The 5,448-nt window shown below is 40.8% G+C and overlaps 1 pseudogene; it reads right to left on the bottom strand.

Moving 5' to 3' along the window:
* Positions 1–4,696: 4,696 nt before the first annotated feature.
* On the bottom strand, positions 4,697–5,226 carry LOC114027655 (annotated as a pseudogene).
* Positions 5,227–5,448: the final 222 nt, after the last annotated feature.

Here is a 5,448-nt window from a genome sequence, read left to right as displayed (position 1 = left end):
TAAGGTTATTTGCTCTAGCATAGGGAGAAGCAGGCAGGAGGAATGGGGACTTATCTCGGCCCATTGGGAGCAACATGTCCAAGACCAATAGGTTTGCATAATGGCTTCTCGCTGTCCAGGTTCAAAAGGTAAGTAAAGTAAGGGTCGCTGTCCAGACAAGTGGACAGCCCTTTGTACTGCAGCTAAGGCTAGTTCTCCTAACATCTCATAATAATTTGGTAGCACCTTGTGAGCCTTCTTTGCATATACAAATTCCAATAATTTGGGACCTTGGTGTATAACACAAAAAGGACTCTGTTGATTGACCAAGGAGACCTCTACTGTACCTTTGGGGTCCCATCTGGCAGTCTGGGCCTGGGCAGCAAGTGAGAGTATTTGGGACACTGCTGCCTTAGCAGCAGGAGTCCATGCCCGAGGGGAGTTCAAGCTGGAATCTCCCTTCAATATATCATACAGGGGCTGCATTACAGCAGGAGGAATGGGTGTGCAGGCCCTGAACCATTGAATCTGCCCTACTAACTTTTGGAAGTGATTCAAAGTGGTTATCTTATCAAGCCCTAGTTCAGGAATTTGGTTGCTAATGGAAACGGCCTTCATACGGAGGCCCAAGTATGTGAGTGGGTAGTTTTGCTGGACCTTATCAGGAGCCACCACCAGGCCATAATGAGAAAGAGCAGAGACGGTTTCTTTTACCAGTCTTGCTAATGTCTCATTAGTGCTAGTGGCTAATAAAATATCATCCATATAGTGAAGTATTGTGGCTTTAGGCCATTTGTTCCTGATAGGGTCCAGCACTCTTCCCACATAAGCCTGACATAAGGTGGGACTGCAGCACATTCCTTGGGGCAGGACTTTCCACTGATATCTAAAATCTGGTCCTGCATTATTGGTAGTGGGTATGGTAAAGGCAAATCTCTTTCTATCCTCTGGAGATAATGGGATAGAGAAAAAAGAATCTTGGATGTCTATGACTGTCACAGGCCATCCAGAAGGCACTAAATTGGGGGAAGGGAGACCAGGCTGTACAGTTCCCATGGGCTCTAGGGTGGCATTAACTGCCCTGAGATCTATTAACATCCGAAATTTCCCTGATTTCTTTTTTATTACAAACACTGGGCTGTTCCAGGGGCTGGACGTGGGCTCAATGTGCCCCGCCTGTAATTGGTGCTGCACTATATCATGTAAAGCCTGGGCTTTCTCTGCAGGGAGGGGCCATTGGGGTACCCAGACAGGGTTATTAGATCTCCATGTTAGAGGAGTGGGTCTGATACAAGAAAGTTTTTCTCGTTGCCCAACGGCCCCAATTAAAAATCCTACGGGGGTGGTATATAAAGAGATGCCCCGCAAGCCTTCAAAATATCTCTCCCCCATAAATTGTATCTCAAACCCATAACTACTAGGGGTCGGATGGTCCCTTTTGTTTTCAGCACTTCTGACAGCTCTTTCCAAACGGCTGCCTGTAGGCAGCCACGAAATCCGGGAAGGGTTTATCAGGACCTTTTTTAATCTTGGTCATGGAGGGCTTTTGTTTCCCCAAAGCCTGAATCTTACTAAAAGCCCGTAGGGCACATTGGGAGACAGCTGCATGCACTGTCCGTAGTGCCTTTTTTAACTCCTTAATTTTCTCCCATTCTAAAGGGTCTAAAGAGTCCTTGATCCCTAATGTTTCCCCTGAGCTTCATTCCTACAATACTATTTGCCTATTAGACATCTCCAACTGAATGAGTTGTAGATATTTCAAACTTAACATATCCAAAACTGAACTCATTATCTTTCCAAGACTCATCCCTCTTCCAAACTTCGTTATCATTGACTTCTCCAATTGCCAAATCTTGCTATTTTCATCACTATTTTTCACACCCAACCCCTTGTCTCTATTCTCACAGCTAATGCTTTAGTTCAGGTTCTCCTCACTAATTGCCTAGATTACTACAGTTGTTCTTCTGCCTCAGGTTGCTCCCCACTTTAGTTGCTGATACAGATCTAATCATGTCACACTCCTATAAACAACTCCAGTAGCTTCCTATAATTTCTAGAATCAAAAGTAAATTCTGTTTAGCTTTTTAAAGCTCTTTACAACCTTGCCCCACCCTGTCTTTCCAGTCGTTATTGAACATTACTCACCCTCTTACACAATTTGATCCAGCCAAACTATCTTCATCACTCATTACATTTTATCTCTTGTTTCTGTGATTTCTCTCTGGCTTTCTCCCCATGCCTGGAATATACTTCTTACCTTCACCTCATAGAATTCTTTCGTCTTTACAAATACCATTTTGTACATGAAATCATTCCTGATTCTCTCAGCTGCTAGTACCTTTCCTGTCAATTGTCTCATTTCATATACTTGTTTGCCCTCAACCTACTACAGCATCGTCACATAGTAAATGCTTGTTGATTGATTAACAGTGCATTTGCATAATATTAGATTACTAAGTTGCAGATTAAAAATGTCTTGTAATAAAATCATGACTCCTTGAAGTATTAAAGTGCTGTTTTCGCTAGTAGCAGTGCTATCAGGAATAAGTTTCAACAGAGTTAAAAGAAAATCCTAATTCTGGATTAAATTTGCATGTTTCGTGGCTTTCCCCTACAGGCTCAGGCTTCTTCCTCACCAGTGATTCTGGTTGGTACCCATTTGGATGTTTCTGATGAGAAACAGTGAAAGGCCTCCATAAGCAAATTCACTAAGGAGCTTTTAAACAAAAGAGGGTTCCCTGAAATACGGTATTACCATTTTGTGAATGCTACAGAAGAATGTGAGGCATTAGTAAAACTTTGGAAAAGTATCATGAAAGAGTCTGAACTTCAAAGTATTGTTTAATGTCCTTGTATTGGAACTTATGAACACTAGTATTCATTTTCTTAGTTCATTTTATTTGATTTATATTCAGTACAGCATAGCATTATATATAGACAGATGGCCTGAAAACCAGAAAAATCTGGGTTCAAGTCATGGTTTTAATGCATAAATAATCATGTGATCCTTAGCAAGTCATTTAACTTCTTAGTGCTCTGAGTGACTCTCTAAGACTATAAGCTACACATAACCTGTTACCTGCCTTGGTAGAGGGAATTTCCACAAATAAGAGTTCCCTATACCAATGAAATCACAGGGTCTACTCCCTATCCCTTTTATTCAGAAACACTTTGTATTACTAAATTTCTACTCTTATGCCTCATCATGGAGGTGAGCTTGGGTTCTTGAAGGCAATATTAGCAAAGCATAAACTCTGGCAGGTGCTACTATATTGGTCCTCTTGGCAATCTAGCAAGCCCATTCTCAGTCTATGCTTGTAGCAAAGCAGCTGAAAAGCCTATCTTCTCCCTATTTTTCCCTCTACCCAGAGGTGGGGGGTGGGAGCAGCAAAGAGCAAAGTAACTGCTTTTGAGAGACTTCAGGTCCCTGAAACTATCGATAGTCCTTAAGGATAGCTGAAATAGCACCAAACTTTAGATCTCCTCTATAAACCATCCTGAGCCTCCCTTCACCTGAAAAAGGCCGAAAACCTGAATTGGCCAGTCAGGAAAAAGATATTTTGGTCCACTGTGAGTGTTAACGTATCATAATGCTTTGCATACTCTGAGTGAACCCCAAAATTAAGCTGACTGGGAGCATTCCCCTTTTTATGATTGATAAGGACCAAGCGCCTTGAACCACACACTGTCTTGATTAATGGCACTTCTCTTATCTTGATGTTTTATGGACACTATCCTGATATGATGCTCATGTTTTATGACATTCCCATGTTTATGGCTGACAAAACCCAGGCATCCTGGGGACCTCCTCTTGTACTATGGAAACTATAGTATTGACTGACATAGGCATCCTGAGTCAGGAAGGGGAAGGGAGTAGGGAATGGGGGAAATATTTCCCTGCTCTATGGGTATATAGTCTCCTTTAACTGACCTTTCTTTGCATTCAGTTTAATCTGATTCCTAGCACGCATGTTTCACTAGCTCACAGAGAAAATTGCACATATATGGCCTATTTCCATTTGTTTTTTTTTTTAGAACAAACTCTGGAGGTTGACACCTCTAATCAGCAGCCTCTAAGTGTGGCAACTGAAGCCTTCTTGTTTTCTGACTCCTTCTCCTGGCATATTCTTAACTCCTACTCTTTTCTTAATTGCTTCTTTTTGTTGTCTTCTCTCCTGCTGTCTTTTTTTTTTTTAGTTTAATGTATTTTAATAGCAAACTTACAATAACAGCACGGAAGACAGACAACATTAAAAACATGTACTTGGGTCTACTTGCAAGTATTACTCAGTTAGAAAAGTATAGTGAATGGATGGAATCTACCTGATAAAAATGCTACAGACACCATTTAGTTGTTGTCAATAAGAGATTTACTTTAAAAAAAATATCCAAATGCTGTCATTGTGCAGAAAAATTAAACAGGTTTATTTATAATTGTTATAAAATTGAATCATTGAAACTTGTTCATGGAAACATTTTTGACCACATTAATGCTTTATGTTCTCGTATTTATATTAAAAATTCACACACAAATTAAAATGGAAAAAAACTTGCCAATACCTGATTCTGTCCCCTATTTTTCCATTCACAATCATATACTTAGGTACCTTTTGACCCCATGGGAAAAAATTATCTAACGTTCAGAACTACCAAGAACAGGAAGAAGAGATTTTTTTTCTGTTTTGAGAATGAAGAATGTTTCCTATCATAGTGGAGTTTAAGCACGTTTTTCACATATGCGGCGTGCTAGCTGGATATATGGCATGATTATGACACGTTTGTCGTGGATAGCACATGGGTTGGTGTCCTCAAACAGGCCAACCATTTAGACTCGCTTTCTGCAAAGCACCAGTTGCTGCATTCTGGAAGCACACATTTGTTTTGAAGTCCTGAGCAATTTCATGCACCAGATGCTGGAAGGAAAGTTTTACGAATCAGAAGTTAGGTGGATTTCTGATAATGTCTGATTTCACTGACAGCCACAGTTCTCCGCCTGTAGCTATGAGGTTTCTTGACCCCTCCAGTAGAGGGCGCACTCTTGCGAGCGGCTTTTGTAGTGAGCTGCTTCCTGGTGGCTCTATCACCGGTGGATTTATGGACAGTTTGCTTGGTATGAGCAATGTTCCTGAAAACTTGTGATACACCTGCCCTTCTCCTTCAGCTTGGGCTGGGAAAGCAAGGGCTACCTACATCGGTGGCGGGGAGGGGCCCGAACACCTCCTGCTGTCTTTTTAAACTGCTTCTCATGGCTCAAATCAGAGCTTTGTCATGGTCAGTGACTCATTTTTCCTCTATGAGTTATACTAAAAAAAAAAAAAACTTTATGTCAGTTATAAAATGAACTATTCTTATTTCATTTTCTCATAGTTTTCAAATAGTTGTTTGATTCATAAGCTTGTGAATTCTAACATCATAAACTCTAAAAACAGTTATGTGCAAATGAGCTGAGGAACCACAAAGTTCTATATC

This window comes from Vombatus ursinus, unplaced genomic scaffold, assembly GCF_900497805.2.
Source record: "Vombatus ursinus unplaced genomic scaffold, bare-nosed wombat genome assembly UNPS02004746.1, whole genome shotgun sequence".
In the NCBI taxonomy this organism is placed as follows: Eukaryota; Metazoa; Chordata; class Mammalia; order Diprotodontia; family Vombatidae; genus Vombatus; species Vombatus ursinus.
This window is presented reverse-complemented; position numbering and strand designations above follow the sequence as displayed.